At 33.2% G+C, this 23,646-nt stretch overlaps 1 protein-coding gene across 3 annotated transcripts in view; it reads right to left on the bottom strand.

Annotated features, from left to right (window-relative positions):
- Nmdar2 (glutamate ionotropic receptor NMDA type subunit 2) overlaps positions 1–23,646 on the bottom strand; it is a 597,673-nt gene that overhangs the window by 265,548 nt on the left and 308,479 nt on the right. The gene's annotated exons all lie outside the window — the stretch shown is intronic.

Below are 23,646 nucleotides of genomic sequence, written 5' to 3'. Positions count from 1 at the left end.
TGCAGGTTATTCCATTTTGTAGAATCGCCCAGTAGAGGAGTTATTTTTAACCACGTGTAAATTCCATCTGAAGCAATAGGTTGCCGAATCACAAGTAATCTAGGACGAAACGACTTCTTACAGAGTACCATCTGCTTCCATTAAAACACTACTTTTGAACTTCCCGTAAAAGGAGTATGCTCCGTAATTGCGTGGCTAATTTTCCATTTATACTCATGGTATTATTATCTGTTGGCGATTAACACATTCGAATTTAATTTTAATGAAACGTTACGGATAAACTCGAACTTGGAGATTATTCGTGAAACTTAGTGTTCCGTTCGGTCAGCTCGGGGTTTTCCGTCCCTTTATGTTGCAAGATGCGGAGACGTGACTTTGTTGAAAATGTCTTCGAATAGTCCGTATCTGGCAAATTTCATCGCAAATTAGTCGAGCGCTTTAGCCATCCGAAAGCGCAAGGCCCGAGTTGACCGACGAAGGGCTGTATTGTTCCACGGGTGGCACGGTCCTCTACAACGACTATCGCCAATTCGTGGAACAATACAGCTATAAAACGGCTGCAACGCACGTGCAGCTACGCGTCTTAATCCGGAGTCTCGTTTTCTCCTCGGCAAAATTAACGGGGCCTTCGACTTGGGGAAGGGACCTCGGTCACCTTCATCCAGGGTGATCTGGAACTTTTCCTCCATCACGATCGGGTGTGAGGGAAGAGTTTTCTGTCCAACGAAGCAGGAAAATCGATCCTTCTCCCCTAAGTCGGTGGCCAATCGATGAACCAGAAAAATCAACGCGAATCGGATGACAAATCCCCAAAATCGCGTTTCGCACTGAGAAGGAAACGGGCTTCGGAAACTTCGAACACTCGTCGCTGAAAGTTCGAAGTTAACGTTTCAAAATCTGCAGTTCCATCGTTTCGGGAACGACTTGTCATTCGATCTTCAAAGAAATCACAACTCAGAAAGTTCAATCGTCTCGTGAACCATTCGTTGTTCGATCATCACAATGTAAAGGACATAGCAATTGTATCGCAGAAAACAGCTTCTGACACAATTAACTAGTCGCTCAATATTAATTTGGCGAGCGACGACCTAAGAACCCGCGTATATACCATGACGGTTGAGAGGGCCTTACAACCCTTCAGAATTTAAAAGAAAATTCACGCGGCTACCTAGCTGGCACCCGATGCGACGGTATAGTCCGGGCCAAAATATAGCAAGGTCGTAAACTAAACTCTTGAGGGTTGAGACCGACTACTGCTGCGCCACTTAGGACCGTACATGACATTTTGCTTGAGGGTGCCTTTCTGAATGTTTTTCTGTGTCCATAACTGCACTATCTTTTTTCATTTTCTACATGCATATACAGGATGTTCACCCACCTCTGGGAAAAATTTTAATGGGAGATTCTAGAGGCCAAAATAAGACGAAAATCAAGAATACCAATTTGTTGATGGTGGATTCGTTAAGAAGTTATTAACGTTTAAAGTTCCGCCAGTACTGAATTTTTTTCTCGAAAGTGGATAAGATTTTGGAAGTATATCTATTCACCAAAAATGATTATAATTGTCCTCCACAATCGAAAATAATTTTTCCAGAATGATTCGAAACTTTTCAATTTCGCCGAAAAATTTAGGCATCTACCACCTATCGATTTTTCTTAAATATTCGTTTTTTATTTTTAGTAATTTCGTTTGACATCCTACAGAAAAGTTGCCTAATACTTTTTTGTAGGTACCCATGAGCTCTACTTTAGAAAAAAGTTTGATTCAAATATATTCACTATTGTAGCAGTTATGGTCGTTTGAAAATTAGACCATTTTTATGGGGTTTTTCTCATTTTGCAGGGTCAAGGACGAACTTTTCGAATATTTTTGCGATTTGAACATATTCTCCATCAAAATACGCGTAGTTTGCTTTTTTAAACATTAAAATCGTCTAATCCGTTCAGAACTTATGACATTTTAAAGATTCGCATGAAATTTCGGGGAAGCATTTCTAGCTCTCATATTATGTTTTTGGTAAAGAATTTTTTTCTCGAAAATGCGTAAGATTTCAGGGATATGTCTATTGACCAAAAATGATTGAAATTGTCAAACGAAAATAATTTTTCCAGGACGATTTGAAATTTTTTAATTTAATTGTTAATAACTTTTTAACGAAGCCTCTATCAACAAATTGATATTCTTGATTTTCGTCTTATTTTGGCCTCTAGAATTTCCCATTAAAAATTTTAATAAATTAAGATATTAAAGACTTGAGTAAGACCTTTACCTGTTACGATACCTCTAAAAATGGCGACACTAGATAAAATATTTCTTCGTACGGCCCTGACTGTGGCCTAAGGCCCTTAACTGCTCGTATTTCTGTCAATTCATTTGTTTCGGGAGCTGAAATGTGTAAACTTTGACACCCACTCGAGTTTACGACCTCGCTATATTGTGGCCCGGACTATACGTTTCACTTATACAGGGTGTCCCGTAAATAGTGTAAGAGCCGGGAATGTGGGGTAGCTGAGACGATTCTGAACAACAATTTCCTTTGCAAAAATGTCGGATGGAGCTTCGTTTTTGAATTATTAACGAAAAACACTGACGAATCACGGCGCTTGCCTGCCGCGCGCTCAGGGCCGTCCGAACTAAGAGAGCCACCGTGTCGGGTAGGTAGCAAGATGTGCATCGGAGATACGTCGAGGAACGAATACAAATAATTAAAAATACTACCACCACAACTGTTACCTCTGCGGATTGGATAAATCAGACAGCTAAATCGAATTTATTAATTATTTGTATGCGCTGTTTCCAAGGAAGAAGGAATAAAATGTGGGAAGATGCTCTCGGAATTTTTAGGAAATTAATTCTTCACACCTGAGTAACGCTTCTCGCCAGAGTGTGTTAAAATTAAAATAAGAATTATTTCCAGAAAATTAAAATAAATACGGTAAGAACCATTTGTAATCGTTTGTTATTAAAAACTGTACTGGAAAAGCAGGCTGGATTTGTGCGTACCGAAACATTCCTCGAATGCAAAGGCTTTAATAGAAAAATAATTGAAATTCGACTTACCCATTTACTAGCAAGTTGCTCTGCTGCGCTGACAATAAGGCCCGGTTAGTGCACTCCTGTCGATCACGGAAAGGTCGAAGACCCCAATAAAAATCAGCTGATGGGACGGCCCGGTCAATGCACCCGCTTCTTACCCCGAAAATGTAAAAGTGAAAAGTGCTAGTGACCGTGCTGTGAAGTGTTTTCGGGGTAAGAAGCGAGTGCAGTGACCGGGCCGTCCCATCAGCTGATTTTTATTGGGGTCTTCGACCTTTCCATGATTGACAGGGGTGCACTAACCGGCACTATTGCAACTTGCAAGTAAATGGATAAGGCGAATTTCAATTAATTCTCTATTAACCCCTTGCATGCGAAGAATGTTTCGGTACGCACAAATTCAGTCTGCTTTTCCAGTACAGTTTTTAATAACAAACGATTACAAATGGTTCTTACCGTATTTATTTTAACTTTCTGAAAATAATTCTTATTTTAATTTTAACACACTCTGGCGAGAAGCGTCACTCAGGTGCGAAGAATTAATTTCCTAAAAATTCCGAGAGCATCTTCCCACATTTTATTCCTTCTTCCTTGGAAACAGCGAATACAAATAATTAATAAATTCGATTTAGGTGGCTGATTTATCCAATCCGCAGAGGTAACAGTTGCAGTGGTAGTATTTTTAATTATTTGTATTCGTTTCTCGACGTATCTCCGATGCACATCTTGCTACCTACCCGACACGGTGGCTCTCTTAGTTCGGACGGCCCTGAGCGCGCGGTAGGCGCGCGCCGTGATTCGTCAGTGTTTTTCGTTAATAATTCAAAAACGAAGCTCCATCCGATATTTTTGCAAAGGAAATTGTTGTTCAGAATCGTCTCAGCTACCCTACATTTCCGGCTCTTACACTATTTACGGGACACCCTGTAGTCTCACAGGTTCCTTAAGTAGTTGCTTCGTATAGTAGATATTTCTTTTAATACGAACATTTAGAATATCAGCGATTTTATTTCTTGAAAATTCGTTAAAAGCAATATTCTGACGAGCAATAACTTTTCCGGATGTCATAATTCACGACACTTTATATAGTTTGTAGGAGACAGAAGCAACTATATAAAATTTACTTGTTTCGGTGCAATGTATAAATTTTATTTGAAGCGTTTAAAATGATTATCGTTAATTCCTTCAACGATTCTGGCGGTTTCGCATTTTCGACACCACGTGATGTAAATACTTTAAATCGTTGTAAGCGTATCTGATTTTATTAATATTTTTGTATAAGAATTTAATATATTAATAAATTTTTTTAAATTTTATTATATTTATAAATTTTAGAATTATAAGTATAATAAAATCATTGTGAAATATCGTATTCGACAAAAAAAATTACTAAGTAATAAAAAAAAATCAGATACGAAATTATAATTTTAATGTGGAATGATGTGGAATTTTTATCTACCAAAACTTGTGAAAAATATAAAATAATCATTTCAGAAAGGTATGCAGAGGAAAATTAAAAGAAGTTTACCAACAGCAATCTACAACTCCAGTTGACCTGATAACTTTTATCAAGTACATTATCCAAATTAATTAGTTTAGAAGTATTTTTTTAATAGAAAAGGAATCCGCTTAAAATAAGTTGCAACAATTCGACTGTATCGTTTTCTCTATCAGCAGAAATGGGAAACATAGTCCCAAGCGCAGCAGCAGTTTCGCGGGTAACCGAATAAAAGTTTCGCAATTAAAATTTACTCGAACATCGTAGACTAATTCAGTAATTGTGTCGAAGAAACAAACGGTATTGCAGTAAACTCGGTAAAAAATATCGTTTAACTTTGGTCGAACTTCGACTTAACTTTGTTAACCCGGGTGATATTTGACGCAGCGAAATCGTTTTAGTGCCACTCTCGGGAACTTCTTACGAGTCTTGAACGAATCATGCACCGTAACTAGCAATTGTGCTCGATTAATCGAAAACAGTATTATTTTATTTGGAAAATGCTCGTAATTGTTGAGAATTTTAAAAGAACAAAGTGTCAAAAGGAAATAGGAAACCTTGAATACTGAAAAACAACAAATTCTGGGAAAACAATTTCTCTGGTCACAATTGCTTTTTCGGGTTCACACGTTCATGGAAAACTCACGAAAAAGTGATTTCTAGTCAACGAATCATATGTATAATACGATTCGACCGAATACGAAAGAGACCGAAATTGTTAATATTAATTTATCGATGAAAACGGAGTCTTCTATATTCGATATAACGATGGAAAAATGTGTATTGAAGTTTTCTGAACCACGTAATTTTCACTTCTGCTCCGTGATATTTTTCACGCAGTCGTACTTCATAAAGATCGGTATAGTTCGTGTAAAAGCACTCTATCTAAAATTTATATACCATGCAAAGGTATTAAAAGCTCTATGAATGGCGATTTTGATGCAGATTACACATAGTATCTTGCATTATATATAAATAATATATAAAAAGTCAATAAAGATTCTAAAAACAGAAATAGAGTATACTTTTTACTTTGTTGATTACCTTTTTACTAACGTGCAAATGTATTTACAAATTATTTTCAAGAGTATTTCATTATTTCAGTACTTTCAATATAGAAGTATTATTTTCAAAGTTATTTCTTGAAAGTATTATTCATTTATTCAAGGGAAAAACTCTTTAGTGTAAAAAGAAGTAATATGTAAGGGAAAACATAATAAAAATTATAGAGAAGAAATATTATCGCTTATCGAATTTTATAAAAATTAATGTACAATACGCTGCAGTGGTAGTTTTAGACTTTTTAAGGATTGTTCAATTATATCTGCTTTTGCGTGTACGGACTTAACACGAATAATCATTCTATTTATAAAATTGTGAGATCCATATACATATTGTGCAGTAGTTTACAGAATAAAATAGAATGTGATATTTTGATGGTACATACAAGGGGAACGATTGAATTGTTGGGCATGAAATATGATGATTAGGTTACTTACAAACATAATATCGGTAATTTTCCTTTTATTATGCAATGTTTGAAGATTTGCACTCTTTCAGTGTTATCGATATAAGTTTTATAGTATGCAGTCCAAATGATACTGCCATATTTCAGAATAAGTCTTGTTAGAGTATAATAGAAAATGTTTAGCCTATTAATGTTGTTGAAGAATTTGGAATATTTATAAATTAGTCTCAGAGAGCTGGAATCATGTGAAATCATTTTTTTGAAAAGTAAGTTAAAAGAAAAAATAATATCAAGATTTTAATATGATTAAGCGGGGTTTCCATTTGAAGTATAATCATAAACTAGGTTATTTTTTTTATTACTAAATCTAACAATATGACACTTATCTAGATTGAGAGACAATTTATTTAACGAGCACCATTCCTGAAGTCTGTCAAGGTCATCTTGAATTAGTTGGGCGCTTTGCTGATTATAGACACATAAATCTTAAGATCGTCAGCATATAATAAAAATTAAGCGTGCAAGAATACTTTAGAGATGCCATTAATATATAATGTAAATAGGAAAAACCCCAAATGAGAACCTTGTGGAACACCAGATGTAGCTTTTATTTCTCTTTTATTGTTCTTGAATTGAATTGTTCGAACTCTTTCCGATAAGAAACTAGATAGCCAAGAAAGCATATAGCTGTCAGTTCTCCACGTCGTTAATTTAAAAGTTAAGATTGAAATATTAAAAGAAACAAAGGCTTTTGAGAAGTCAATGTACACGGTATTGATTTGTACGCGTTTATCAATACAACCGGGCAAATAGTAATGATACTCCGCAAGATTAGTTACTATCAATCGACCGACAAAGAAGCCATATTTCCCATCAATGATGATGTTTTTCCATAGAAATGTTAGTTTACGACTAATTAAATTTTCCGAAATCTTATGCATGACATTTTGTATACTAACAAGTCCAAAATTTGAAATTGACATGGAGTTAGCACATTTAGAAATCGGCTTAATTAAACGTAATTTTCATAACTTAGAAAAAATACCAGCAGATAAGGATTTATTGAATGTCAACCATAAGACTCTGTACATAATAAAATTACACGATTTAAAAAATGTAGGAGGAATAAGGTCATATTTCGGGTCACAATTATTTTTAAGTTCATTAATACATGTAAATATTTCACCAATATCAAGAGAGACGTTTCTCCATCTATCAACATGTTATCTGCATATGTATAACACGAGGCTGATAATGTAGATTTCTTTAATGAATTAAAAAAACTCCAAAATGATTTTATGTTTAGAGGAATATATGATTCAGCATAAGTGAGATGTTTCTTCCAGCAGCGTTTACAAAGCATTTTACAAAATCCTTGCAAAGATTAAATAGTTTTCGTACGATTTAATGATTTTGAAACATCTGTGAAGAGATTTTTCGCCGGAAAACCAGGAATAATAGGAAGAGGTGTAATAGGTAATGAAGGGAACATAATAGTCAATGACAAAATTAAGTTGTGATGTAAAATAACGTAATTGAATTAAGCTAATGTAACTGTATTTAAAAAATGAAATAACTGTAAAATAAGATAACGCGATGTTTGACACGACATTTCAAACGACGTTGTTTTTAAAGTTGTCTGATCTTTTTTATACAGGTCTTTCGATTATGAAATAATCTCTTCGAAGGAAACAATATTTTAGGTAAGTTGAAGAAATATAATATTAAAAACGTAGTTTTCAAAGTCTAGTAGAATTTTCTTCAAATGCTTAGGGCAACCATTCGGAGAGAAAAGGAATAAAAACGGTTTCATCTGCTATTCTCTGCGTTAAGATCGGCCTTAAACTAGATTACGGATACATTAAATTACTGATGTAGTGGATTGCATGAGTGGGCGTTGGCAATCCAATGGAAGAAACTCGTCTCTGCTCCCTGTCGCATTTTTATGCGAAAACCATTTTTATGTTAATGTAATAAGCGGTCGTCTCGACTTCGAGGCGTCGTTTAACGTTCGAGCGAGTTTGTACGTCGGAAGGAACCGACCTGTTTGACAAATCCGATACGAAATTTAGTTCCCAATACCTGGTCATGTTTAAACAGGGTTTGCTGGACAACCTCTCTAGTAAGTCCAACCTACGACGAAACACTAACTTTGGGAAACAAATTGTTCCTAACTTTTGTTAGAAGGGGTAAAATTGTGATAAACATGTTTGTATAAAGATCCTTTTATTTTAATCTAACATAACTGTTTTGCTCGATAACGTAAAATTAAACCACAAATATAATGAGAAATATACCTGAGGATTCTTTTTTGGTAATAAAAGGAATCTCAGAAAATGTCTCTTTGACTTATATTGAAGACATCGGCAAACTATTATATAAAAAATTTAAATAAATGCAAAATAAATGTAAAACAAATTATTATTTATAATGAATTTCTCAACACCGGATAACTTTATTTAGATAAAAATTACGAATAACGTATAAAAAACAAAAAATTGTTTATCCGTTATTCATTAAATAAAAATAAAAATTTTAATTAAAGTATTTGAGTTTGTGTTAAAGATTATCAATATATAACCATTAAAATAATTGGAATAAACTTATTTATAAATTTAATAAGTTTATTGATAAACTGAAATATCCTAATTAAAATTTTTATTTTTATTTAATGAAAAACGGATAAACAGTTGTTTATTTTTTATTCGTCACCCGTAATTCGTTACTCGTAAAACTGATTATTTAAATTATTTTGCACATCTCTGTTCAATGCTAGCTACCCATATTTCGTATTTATTTTAGTTTTAATATAATAACAGTATAATATATGTATATAAAATTTTAAGAAATGGAAGTTCCAAACATGTACATAGAACAAAAATCGCATAATAAAGTAGAAAAACATTTATTCTTACAGTCATATTTATTATAGTGTTACCAATTACTCCTAACAACGCTAAGAAATATTAATCATGTTTTATACCATTTATTCAAATTAAATTCTAAACTTACGAAACTTAATAAGTACGAAACACTATCTTTCGAAGGAAATTCCAGTTGTACGTTTCAGGGGGGAAGAAGAAGGCAATAACATGATACAAGAAAACCTAGTCCAGAAAACGAATATGGTTGACTGCTCCATCCAGAAAATCGACATCCTTTTACTAGAATTATTGAATTTTTCCGTATAGGGTGAAAGGAAGAGAAACAGAATTTCATTTTCTAGCTGAAGTGACGAGACAAACTTGATCGAATTTCATTTGGCCACGCGAATATGAAATCCGTTGAAGAAGCAATATTCGAAGCAGACAATTGCAGGCCGCAAGAAATTCCCTCTAAGGGCAGAATTTATCTTCTAAATATTCGAGGGTTTCCGTAGAAAATCGACTGTAGCCTCGCGTTTCGAATCTCGCCCCTCGGGCTGCTAGTGCTTGGAACAGTTCGCAAAAGACATTCATGGTAACGTAAGAAAATAGGGGCGCATTTTCAGCCGGTATCGATGCCTTTATAAAGAAACAGAATGGGAGAACGTTTCTGAATGCTCATCCAGTCTCTCTCTTTTCGCCTAAAACTCAATCTCATCTTACAAAAAGTTCGTTCTTCCAGCAAGCTGCTTTTCGCCCCTTTGTGTATATACACAAAGCATATTTAAAATATATTTGACACTTTCATTTCCTTGGCAGTACTAGTCCGACAAATTTGTACTAATAATCATCAATTTGAAATAACTAGAAACTTCGAAAAAATCGAATTTTTCATGTTATTCGGAAAGATAACAACTTCTGTAAATTATTGAGTCTATCTTTAAAAATAAAAGTAATGAAAATAAATTACATTTTGTTTTGGGATATTGCTAAAGTACTTAATACATTCACTGTCACGTCACCCATAAGTTAGTTATGTAACTTTTCACTAAGAAGTTAACAAAATTAATTTTCAAGATTAGATGCTAAAGAAAATAAATGTAGATAGGACTCTTGAATTTTAACGAGGCTGTAAAAAGATACATTGTCTAAAATCATAATATCGTTTTCGTGGACAATTTGAGGGGTTTGGGAGTCGACGTGTCGAAAAGCAATAGTTCTGTAGTTACTTTTAATGCATGCTTTAAATTAACTTTCTTAACGTTACGCATCAACACTCGCGAAATTTTATCACAGTACTTTATAAAACGTAACATTAAAATTCTTCGACGTTAACATATTCATAACAGGCTCTCTATCCTGCATAGCATACAATTACAAACTTCAAACCATCATGTACATAAATGTTATCGTCAAGCTCAAAAGCTTTAATACGTTCATAAACGTTTCCATGCATCGTCTGCCTTGTACAAAGACTCCTTTACAATTATGCACGAGCACACCTCTGTCGAATTTGAAATGTAAAGGAGTGCTCACCCCTTCGATATCAAGGATGTATACACCCTTAAACAAAGTATTATTATCGAAATTTACAAGAAGTATTTTTAAAGGCACGCTTTCCAAGACACATCTTCAAAAAATTTTGCTAAAAAGAAACATTGATTTTACAACGCTTTTAATGAAAATCTTTTAGGGGGTTGCGTGGCTGAAGAGGGTAAAGGATGCCTTTGAAGATGCAACTTCATAGAAATGTAAATTCCGGTAAATGTGCTCTCGATCTTTGTACGTCGATTCGACTGGGGACGCTTTCTGCTCGGCGCGTTATTCTTCGAGAAAATTTCGCTGACGCGAAAGCAGACTCGGACTTTTGAGCGCTCCAACGTGTTTGCAGTCTTGCCATCGCCAATGGGAAGCTTACGATAGAATTCCACGACACAGACTGAAGTTTGCGGTAATAAGTTCATTCATCCGAGATATTCGACATACACGGTGCATCTACCAAGTTTTACGATCACGAAAAATGAAACTGTCAAGAAAGTACACTAACAATCTTAAATTCACTTTTCCAATCCTTTTTAGTCTATTTTATATCATAACTTTCTCAGAATTATTTCCTACATTCGATCGTATGCAGGGTGTTCGGCCATCCCTGGGAAAAATTTTAATGGGAGATTCTAGAGGCCAAAATAAGACGAAAATCAATAATATCAATTTCTTGACTAAGGTTTCGTTAAAAAGTTATTAAAAAATTAAATTAAAAAATTTCAAATCATTCTGAAAAAATTATTTTTGGCTGTAGGGGCTGTAGGCGTCAATTACAATCATTTTTTTTGAATAGACATACCCCTGAAATCCTACATACTTTCGAGAAAAAAATTTGAGTAAGTGAACAAATTGCCATTATACTGGCGGAACTTTAAACGTTAATAACCTTTTAACGAAACCTCAATCAACAAATTGGTATACTTGATTGTCGTCTTATTTTGTCCTCTAGAATATCCTATTAAAATTTTCCCAGGGATGGCTGAACACCCTGTCTAGTCTTTAATTTATATTTGTCTAAACTGTGAATAGACCTGGGTTTTAAACCTTCCTGTTTTTTGTCATGCAATTTAAACGTTACGTATCAAATTTTCGTTGCTCCACAAAATTGAGAATTTTATTCACCACACTGTTTGAATTCTAATTCCATTGCTGTATTTTTATAATGTTCCAATGAATATTATTTTGTACTATTTATTATCGATTTAATTTTGGCAATCTTTTTGCTTCAAAAGGATTATTTTTCGCAGTGGAAATATAAATACATATTTTTTTAATTTGTGTGACACACGATCAAATATTTACTTCGTTATTTTATTTCAACCCATCATATGATATCTGTCTTACAACAAGCCTGCGTTTAATTAATATTGACTGGCAGCACTTAAACGAAGTTAATTAAAATTACCATCCTCTGGATGTCTGTTTCGTTCGTGCAATTTATTCGCCATTCGAACACGCTGAAATTCGTTCCAAAAAGTGCTGTTTCGACAATAAATTTAAACGATAATTTTTTGCCGGTCATGTTATCCATATTAACGTTAATTTTATATACATCTCGGCATATTTGGTAGTATGTATCAGATATTCAAAATTAGTTTTAATTTTTATATAGAAAATATAACAGGTGTCCCAAATGATTGAACTCGAAAAAAGGTAAAATAAAATTAATATTTTTAAACGATTCAATTTTTATTTTACTCCTGAAAATGTTAATTTTCAGTATGTCAGCAAATTAGAATAATAAGAATAAACAAGCTGAAATATTACAAATATGAACTCGCATTAGTTATCATTTTTAGAAAATGGATGAAGGCTCTGACACATTTTCCAAGTTGAACATCAATATCGTGCGATAGAAATAAAGTAAATATGAAATCCAGTGACCGCGATTAAAGTCTGGTAACTTCCAGTCAATTTGCGGCCATCTTTCTAAGAGCTATTTCATTGTTTATAGGTAGATATATATAATTTAGGAAATATTATAGAGATTAAACTTGTGCTTTATAGTTTACTATCGGTTTTCAGTCCTTTAATATTTGTTGCTTTGTCGAGAATCGTTCTTTCTGCCAATTAGTTGCAATAATCGATAAGAGGTAAACACGACTAAGATTTGTTTTCAAGCTCTTTTATATACCAACAGAACTTTCAGTTTAACATAAATGTTTTCAGTGCGGAACCGAAGAAATAAAACTTTTAGTCGAGAGATTACGGTAGCTATTAAAAGTTTAATGCTTCCAGTAGTTTAATCGCAACAGTCGATGAAATGAGAAATTAAGAGCTTTTTCAAAACAGATTAAACTTCAAAAATAGTGCAAATATTAGGAAAGTAAATGACGCTCACCAATCGAATATTTCAAATGTTACGTCAAATATGCTGCGTATTTTGAACGAACAATGTAAACACGAAGTTTCCATTTTCAAATCCATAAAATATTATATATCGACGATATTGTAATCTCATCGAATGTTAAGTAAATATTTTATCATAACAGATACACAAACGCTCGAACATTGCAGACTAAAAATTTCATATTCACTTCTATACATTTTTCCATACATTTTCAAGTTTTTTAATATTTGGATTCAATCTGTGGACGAAGTATAATATATTGAAAGCAAGAACATTTAAAACTTAACTCTATTAGAAACTGAATAAAATCTATTTAGAAATCTCATTATTTACCTGACACTCGTAATCACATGATGAATACAATTTCAACACGTTGATTTTCACGCCATTTTTCATGTCTAAAGATATTTTAAATAGATTTTCAACTTACGCTGCGAAGAATATAAATATTCAACAGTTCAACGATATATTTATTATTTCACAACAGTCTCAAGTACAGTGGGCGTAAAAAGAATTCGTACAGCAATAAATTTCAACAATGACTTTATAGAACCTTGTTTATTCAAAAAAAAAATGCATACGTATTCTTAGAAATCTCAAGAACAAATTTCATCTAAAGTAAATTGCTTACTTATATTTTCTTGAAATCTTGAATGTGATCGAAGATATATGTGTAATACGTATTCGTACAGTTCCTGTTCTCATAACATTATACGTATAGTAATTACATGGTAATCCATGGTATGTCAACATAATGATCATCAGTATATGTATTTGGATACGTTGTCAATATAGGTAGTGTTCGGAATTCAAATATAAGTAATTGTAGTAGTACTGAAATGAGTCGAAAATGTAGAGAAACGACTGAAAGTGAAAGAAAAATTATTATAAATCTGCATAATAGGTACAAAACGTTACGATAGATTTCAGAAATTGTGAATAGAACAAAGTCTACAATTCAAGGAATTATTGACAGATGTGGAGGTAGAAAAACTTTAAAGAATAAAGTAAAAAATTTAACATTTGTTCTTAAAATTTCTAAAAATATGTATGGATATTCTTCTTTGTAGTAAGGAAAGTTCTATAAAGTTTTTGTTGATATTGGCTGCTGTACTAATATTTCTGTACACTCATTGCACTCTACTATATATCTTTTGATAGATCTTTTGTTGTTTTCTTTTGATTTATTGCGAAGTTTCCCATTTTGTGCTAATAATAAAAAAAATGAATCTCCTAAAGCTTTACTCATCTTTCTCCTGCGAAATAATAGCTCTCAAGGAAGCTTTAGAGGTTATTAGCGACTCAATATAGTACCAATTTGCTATATTTTCAGACTCAAAAGTGCTCTAGAGGCCATTCAAGACTTCCAAACGACTGATACGATCACTCAGGGAATCAAAACAATTTAATCGAGATGTCTTAAGAACAATCAAATCATTCAGTTTATCTGAATATTAATTAATTCCATATCAATTTCTCAACAATGGGATTCTAAGGAAGTCCTGTGAACAACTGGATCTAGAAACTAAGTTCACTAGTATATGTGACAGTATCACATAACAAAACCGAAAAGTATAAAATAGATTTAAGTAAATTAAGAAGAAATGGCCAAGTCAAAATAACACGATTATTAATACGATACGTTAAATTAACTCATGTCCAAACTGTAACGTAAATCTCAGTATGAAATATATTATATTTGAATGCAATGATTTGTCATCATAGTAAAGAAAAACACAAAATTAAAAATGTTATTGTGGCGTCGCCTCCCATGCTCGCCACCAGAGGGGTCGCGCTCTCACAAGCGTTCGACCAACCCCTCCGTTACTATACAGGGTGTTCCGTAAATGGTGTAAGAACCGGAAATATGGGGTAGCTGAGACGATTCTGAACAACAATTTCCTTTGCAAAAATGTCGGATGAAGCTTCGTTTTTGAATTATTAATGAAAAACACTGACGAATCACGGCGCGCGCCTGCCGTGCGCTCAGGGCCGTCCGAACTAAGAGAGCCACCGTGTCGGGTAGGTAACAAGATGTGCATTGGAGATACGTCGAGGAACGAATACAAATAATTAAAAATACTACCACTGCAACTGTTACCTCTGCGAATTGGATAAATCAACCAATTAAATCGAATTTATTAATTATTTGTATCCGCTGTTTCCAAAGAAGAAGGAATAAAATGTGGGAAGATGCTCTCGGAATGTTTAGGAAATTAATCCTTCGCACCCGAGTGACGTTTCTCGTCAGAGTGTTTTAAAATTAAAATAAGAATTATTTTCAGAAAATTAAAATAAATACAGTAAGAACCATATGTAACCGTTTGTTATTAAAAACTGTACTGGAAAAGCAGACTGGATTTGTGCGTACTGAAACATTTTTCAAATGCAAAGGCTTAATAGAGAAATAATTGAAATTCGACTTACCCATTTACTTGCAAGTTGCTCTGCTGCGCTGACAATAAGGCCCGGATAGTGCAACCCTGTCGATCACGGAAAGGTCGAAGACCCCAATAAAAATCAACTGATGGCACGGCCCGGTCACTGCACCCGCTTCTTACCCCGAAAATGAGAAAGTGAAAAGTGCTAGTGACCGTGCTGTGAAGTGTTTTCGGAGTAAGAAGCGGATGCAGTGACCGGGCCGTCCCATCAGCTGATTTTTATTAGGGTCTTCGACCTTTCCGTGATCGACAAGGGTGCACTAAGCGGTCCTATTGCAACTTGCAAGTAAATGGATAAGGTGAATTTTAATTATTTCTCTATTAACCCCTTGCATTCGAAGAATGTTTCGGTACATACAAATCCAGTCTGCTTTTCCAGTACAGTTTTTAATAACAAACGGTTACAAATTGTTCTTACCGTATTTATTTTAATTTTCTGAAAATAATTCTTATTTTAATTTTAAAACACTCTGGCGAGAAGCGTCACTCGGGTGCGAAGGATTAATTTCCTAAACATTCCGGAAGCATCTTCCCATTTTTGCAAAGGAAATTGTTGTTCAGAATCGTCTCAGCTACCCCACATTCCCGGTTCTTACACCATTTACGGGACACCCTGTATATACACTCCTCGAACGACTTCCCAATATCCCAGTCGTCTAAGGCAGGGCCTTCTAGAAAGCTTTACTGATGAGTTCACTAGCAGGCCCGGACGAAACCGCGCCCTCTCCTTTCCTTTTCCGACCGCCCACGAAATTCTCACGAACAACCCCACGCCACAGCGAAGCGGCGCCACACAATATGAACAAGGTAACGAACTCATATGAAAACATAATGAAACTTATCAGTTTTTTAAAACACATTAATGTATCTACATAAATAACATGACCTAAAGTAAGAATATACAGGGTGCTCGGCCACTCCTAGGAAAAATTCTAATGGGAGATTTTAGATGCGATCGAAATAATACGAAACTCAAGGATATCAATTTCTTGACTGAGGCTTCATTAAAAAGTTATTAAAAAATTAAGGTAAAAAATTTCAAATCATTCTGACAAAATTATTTTGGTTGCAGGGGGCAATTATAATTATTTTTGGTGAATACACATACTTCCGAAATCCTACGCATTTCCGAGGAAAAAATTCCTTACCGAAAATCTAATGTGAGGCCAGAAATGCTACCCTGAAATTTCATGCATATCGTTACAATGTCATAAATTCTGAACGGATTGAAGGATTTTAATGTTTCGAACGGGAAACAACGCGTATTTTAGTGGAGGATATGGAGAAATTCTAACAATATTGAAAAAGTTGTTCCGTGTCCCTGTAAAGTCAAAAAAATCCCATAAAAATGATCCAATTTTCAAACAGCCATAACTTCTACAATAGTGAATACATTTCAGTGAAACTTTTTCTGAAGTAGAGCACATGGGTACCTATAAAAAAGTATTCGACAAAATTTTCGTAGCACGTCAAACAAAATTACTAAAAATTAGAAACGAATTTTTAAGAAAAATCAACAAGGTGTCTAAATTTTTCAACGAAAGAAAAAATTTTAAATCGTTCTGAAAAAATTATTTTCCGTTGTAGGGTCAATTACAATTATTTTTGGTGAATAGATATACCCCCAATATCCTGCGCATTTTTGAGAAAAAATTCAGTACAGACGAAAGTTTAAACTTTAATAACATTTTAACTCCTATTTTGGCCTCTAGAATCTCCCATTACAATTTTCCCCAGAGGTGGCTGAACACCCTGTATATGTAACATGATCTAAAATAAAAATATGTAAATTATTAATAGCCCTTTATGACCTTAAATAAAATTTTTTAAAAATGTGGTCGATAAAGTTCTATGAATTTTTTATTGAAGTTGTGCTGTACAAATACTTTTTACACTCTCTGTATATTAACGTTATTTAAAAGTTTACAAGTAATGGGATTTGTTCAGTATAAAGAAATATATAAAGTATTTCATTTTAAATGGTCAATTTATACTTTTACATATAAAATAACACTTTTATGTAAAAAGAGTTGGATAAAAACAATAAATTGTGCCATAGCAAGATAATCCCTATTGTGGGATAAAACGTTTCCTTCTATCAGTTTTTTTCTATCTGCGCTCGGAAACGAGTTACAGCTTGTCCCAGTTTCTAGAATCGACCTATATAGCATCGTGTAAAAGCCAAAATAATTCTGGATTTGTGATGCTGGGTAGAAGAAAGTGTGCAATTGCATTGTTCGGACATGGAAAATATTCATAACGATACTGGTTAGTTCTTTTCCCCAACAACCTGCTACACGTCGCGATCCACGCCTGTATCAAGCTTATGAGATTTTATGTAAATTTACTCTACCGTTGCACGGTCTTCGTTTCAAAGCTACCCGTGTCCTACTTTTCTATATTTCCAGTTGTCTTTTGCATGCCCCAAAACGTATGGCAACGATTTATTGCGTTACCTTTGTCCTCGATGTCATATTTTACCCACGTCGCGTCTTTCGAATACTGAACTTTCATCTCACGAATCTATAATGCGAACGAGTCCTTTCATTTCAGCTTTCTTAGTTTTATTTCTTCATAGTAAATGCACGAACTTCCATGTTATTTCGATTTCATGTCCCCTGTTGCAATTTCGAACGAACGTTGTTTGGACATTCGATTATACGAATGCTGAGTCGCTGGGTGTTCCAAGCAAGCTGAACAACATCCTTGTAAGCATAATTTTTAATAATTTTCGTAAAGAGAGCAAACTGTTAGTGTAGGAACAAAGTGTTTATCGCGATAGTCGAAATAAAGTTCAAACACAGCATAAAGAGTTTAAATACTTTCGGTAATCTTCATAATACAGAATGGTATACAGATGTAGGATGAATTTAATTCATATATTTAATTAATTTTATTATATAGGTTTTATTAATAAATAGGCGTATCAAATAACACACTACTATTCATCAGTTATATCACAATATTCTTATCAAATAAATATTAAAACTACAAATATTTATATATTAATAAATAATTATTGTCATATCTACCCTAGGTATCCGGTTTTGTTATAACTTGAAAAATAAATTATTATATATTTTCTTCACTGTTTTTCCTATCACATATAAATTCCCAATATTGTAAATTTTTATAAAATTAAAACATCTTGCTACATCACAAGAATAGCGATGCATACTCGAATATTTATTGTTATCAAAATTCCATAGTTTTCCAACGTTCGTGTCGTATTTACAATTAAAAATATCAATATATTAACACAGCACAAAATTTAATAATCTTTAAAAACAAGTGATAACTATTAAAATTTTAATTAATCGTAGGCATTTAATTTGTTGGATAAAATAAATAATTTCTAGAATAATTTACTTTGAATAGTACTATCGTAATAAAATTAGGTAATTGTACGACATCGATATTATATCACTGTATGTAATTAATTAGTATCCTAATTGGCTTAATAATGTAACCTGTTCGGTTTCGGTGCACCAATACTAAGATAGTGTAGAGGTCCGTGTGCGGGAGTGTCCCACATGGGAGATCATTACGGAGAAAGACCCAAAACAGATTTGGATTTAGTCATTAAATCAAATTCAATACGTATATTATCCATTACCTATTTTTATAAATGTTTTTTCTTGACGAAGAATGAATTCTTATAAAGTGAAGGTTGTCCTTTCATCTACTTGTAATTTTCAATTCTACAAAAACGTAAAAGATAAAATTATTCATTCAAGTATAGAAGTCTCAATATTAGCCTTTAATATAATCAACATGGTAAGGGAACTTATAGGCTAAAAGTTTAAAAAATCCATTTACATATTTTGTGTATAAAATCAGTCTTGAAAAAAGAAATTCCTAATCGATGTAAGAATACAATAATCATAAAAATGTATAATGAATATAAATATCAATAGCTTAATAATACATTGAAATTGCACTGAAACGTTTAAGACAGTAGAAAATTAATAAAGAGAAGTATTATGACTAATATTGTAAAATCAAGTCAAAGATCAAATAAATTAGATTCAAAATAAAATTAATAAGAAAAGAAAACAATTTTAAATAGAACAATCTGAGCCCATAAATGAATAGTAAAAAAATGTTCATGATTATAACAATATTAGGTACAATAATTTTAAAATTCAATTGAATATTGCACTTATGCTAATCAAACTTAAGTGAATAAGTATCTACAATATCGGTAAACAGTATTTGGTGGCGTTATCTAGCGTTAAGAGTGATAACTATTCCTTTACAAACTTAGGCGTTTTGTTGTTAAGAGAATTGATCAATAGATACATTTCTCACAAACAAATTTACACACTTTGCTTTTTATATTAGTAATTGTTTATATGGAATGTTGAATAACCTATATATTTTCTTTCCTTAATTGAAGATTAACAGATTAATCTTATTTATTATAAGTTCTTTTACAAATTGCACATTGCATGTGGTTCACGTTTACACAGTCTCATTTCAAATTTTACAACGAAATTGCAACAGATTTTCTATGAAAATATATATATATGAATATATATTTTTATAAAAAATTTCATCAATATTTTTAGTATTTATTTATTTCAACGTAACGCTGGTTTTTGCTGAATGAAAGAAAAGAAATAATTAAAAAGTATTACCAGCCCGCTGTGTTTATTTTACCGTGTGGATGGTTTTAACAAATTTCTACGAGTATTGAAACTAGTTATTAAATTGCAAGTATTTACCAATTTATTAAATTAATTAAATGTTAAAATAATTGAATACTATCATTCGATTGAAAAAATTTTTATTTATCTTTTCATCACATAAATCTTTAATTTAGATACATCGTGCGTAATGTATAAATATTGGCCTACAGTGTATTTGATCGATGTATTTTCACAAATCGGTACACCATTCGTGAAATCAATAGACAATAGTTCATATTGTATTGCCGTTATCTCCTTCGCGTTTATTAGTTGGACAATTTATAGGTCGTAATAGGGCGACCAGTTTCGCGAATTAATTAATCCTTTATAACGTCGTTGTGGTATCCTATTAAAGAAGGTGACGTTGAATGCGTAGCACGTGTGAAAACGTATAATACCAATTTATCGTTACCGCTATCGATCGAGTGAGAATTATGTTGATAGCTCAGAAATTATGGCCGGGTAATAAGGGATTTATGCGTAGCAGTAGAGTATCGCAGAAGTATCGTTAAACTCGTATCCCATTGGATAAATATGTGCATATGCGCGTGCGTACTTACGTATCCGTTTAATTGACAATTATAATCACTGTAAATTCGTGCATGCTGTGCGTTTTCGCGTTACCATGCACAGCTGGGGGAAACGAAATTTCGGAACTGTATTTCAGTGTTAATTACAAAATCCATCTTATTACACGTAAGTTTATGACCATAACAAACATTATCAGCGACGGATCTAGAATAGTATACGGGGCGGGGGGTTGGCAGAAAATTACGAGAAATGTTCGAGATTTCGAGGATTAGAGAATACCAGCTCTAGATATTATTATTATTGAATAATATACATATTTTAACGGACAATGCCTATTTATACAAACTTATACAATTAAAACAGAATACAGAATCCTAAAATAATACAAAAACTGTTGAGGATAAACTTCAATAATTCCATTCTGATACATGGCACCTGTTTAAAACCTGTATGTGTGAGAAGACTCTGGAAGCTCCTTATTATCAGTCTTGTTCAGATAGCCAAAGTAAACAGATGTAAAAGTAAAAGTAAAACTAAATCTTACAATACAAACCGATTATCCAAATTATTCGTTTATATATTAATGTTGTTTTTCTTTGTTGTATATTTTGTAGCGTTCATTTCTGTATTATTTGTATATACATATATGTATATGAATAAATACTCATTATTCTCACAAGGAATGTTTCTTAGGTGTCCGCCTCCGATTGTTCTGAATTTTGGATATGTTTGTGATGTCGCCTCTCATGCTCGCCACCAGAGGGGTCGATTGTTATATGTATACAGGGTGTTCGACAACCCCTGGGAAAAATTTTAATGGGACATTCTACAGGCCAAAATAGGACGAAAATCAAGAACACCGATTTGTTGATGGAGGCTTCGTTAAAAAGTTATTAACGTTTAATGTTCCGCCTGTACTGAATTTTTTCTCGAAAATGCGCAGGATTTCGGAGTTATGTCTATTCATCAAAAATGATTCTAATTGACCTCTGCAACCGAAAATAATGTTTCCAGAACGATTTGAAACTTTTCAATTTCGTCGAAAAATTTCAGCACCTACTCTCTCTGTCGATTTTTTTTAAAAGTTCGCTTTTCATTTTTAGTAAATTTGTTTGACGCCCTACAGAAAAGTTGTCTCATACTTTTCTGTAGGCATTCATGGGCTTTACTTTAGAAAAATGTTTCATTGAAATATATTCACTATTGTAGGAGTTATAATCGTTTGAAAATTGAACCATTTTTATGGGGTTTTTCTCAATTTACGGTGTTAAGGAACAACTTTTCAAATATTCTTGGAATTTCTACATATTCTTCACTAAAGTACGCGTTGTTTGCCTTTTGAAACATTAAAATCCTCCAATCTGTTCAGGAGTTATGACATTTTAAAGATACGTATGAAATTTCAGGTTGGCATTTCTGGCTTCACATTAGATTTTCGGAAAAGAATTTTTTTCTCGTAAGTGCGTAGGATTTCGGGGGTATGTCTCTTCACCAAAAATGATTATAATTGACCCCTGCAACTAGAAATAATTTTTCCAGAATGACTTGAAATTTTTTTTTCGCCAAAAAATTTTGACTACCTCCTCGTCGATTTTTCTTAAAAATTCGTTTTTCATTTTCAATAAATTTGGTTGGCGCTATACAGAAAAATTGTTTAATACTTTTCTGTAAGCATCCATGAGCTCTACTTCCCAACTAAATTCCAATGAGATACGTTCACTATTTTAGGAGTTATGGTCATTTGAAAATTGAATCCTTTTTATGAGGTTTTTCTCTCTTTGCGGGGTCAAGGAACAACTTTTCCAACATTGTAAGAATTTCCACATATTCTTCACGAAAATATGCGTTGTTTACCTTTTGAAACATTAAAATCCTCCAATCTGTTCAGGAGTAATGACGTTTTAAAGATACGTATGAAATTTCAGGGTGGCAATGCCACCGTGGCATTTCTGGTCTCACATTATATTTTCGGAAAAGAATTTTTTTCTCGTAAGTGCGTAGGATTTTGGGGGTATATCTGTTCGCCAAAAATGATTGTAATTGACCCCTACAACCGAATATAATTTTTTCAAACTGATTTGAAATTTTTTAATTTAATCTTTTAATAACTTTTTAACGAAGCCTTAGTCAAGAAATTGATATTCTTGATTTTCGTCTTATTTTGGCCTCCAGAATCTCCCATTAAAATTTTTCCCAGGGTTGGCTGAACACCCTGTATACATTCTTCGACCGATTTGCGAATATCCCAGTCTTTTAAGGCAGGGCCTGCTAGAAAGCCTTGTTGATGTGTCCACTAGCAGACCCGGACGAAACGTGCCCCCTCCTTTCCTTTTCTGTCCTCTTACGAATCTCACGAGTTTCTAACCGCAGCAAAGCAGCGCCACATGTTTTAAAAGAACAAAAAATATAAGATATACGTATTTTTTTTATATCAGCCCGTTTTCATATTTAGGGGGTGAAACGACCCCCTAAGGTTTCAACTACAATAGGTTATCTCAAAAATTATTATAGATAGAAGAAAACTTCTTAAGGAAAAGTTTCATGGTTTTTTATGTACATATAAATACTGGTCATAAATTTATAGTTTACAATATTGTGATATCAGAAAAACTGTACATAGACATTACAAATGCGAGGAACTTGCCCGGAGTAAGAACTACTCTAAAAAAGAAAACCCACGCAGGTCGAAAGGGACAGGAAAAACCCCTGATTCAGCGGACCCAGTGACGCGTTCGAGGTCCTCTCGAACAAGGGGGTGTGAAGTACGAGGCGAAGGATAATGTACGCGCCCCTAGGAAACTTGAGTGTTGGGGCGGAAGGAAGTATTAAAAAGTGATGTTTCGGGCGGAACGAAAAAATTCAGTTGAAAAGTCGTTGCCGCAACAAGTTATTGCCAATTTGTTTAAATTGTTTTAAGTTGTTGTCTTAAGTTGTTGTTTTAAGTTGTATTAATTTAGCTGTAGCAATAATCCGAATAATTTTTATTTAGTTCCTAGCCATTATATTATATCAAATAAAAACCTTTTTAAAGAAATACCACAATATTAATAAAAATTACCTTAGTATTTACGTATTAATATGCGATACATACATATGGTAAGGAATATAATAAATATAAATTAATTTTCGGTACTACTAACATGATTGGTGCCATTATATTTCAAGTGTATGTACACATGGTATAAATTTATCATCTGAATTTTTTACAAGATGTATGAAGT

This window comes from Colletes latitarsis, chromosome 11 (assembly GCF_051014445.1).
Source record: "Colletes latitarsis isolate SP2378_abdomen chromosome 11, iyColLati1, whole genome shotgun sequence".
Classification (NCBI taxonomy): Eukaryota; Metazoa; Arthropoda; class Insecta; order Hymenoptera; family Colletidae; genus Colletes; species Colletes latitarsis.
This window is presented reverse-complemented; position numbering and strand designations above follow the sequence as displayed.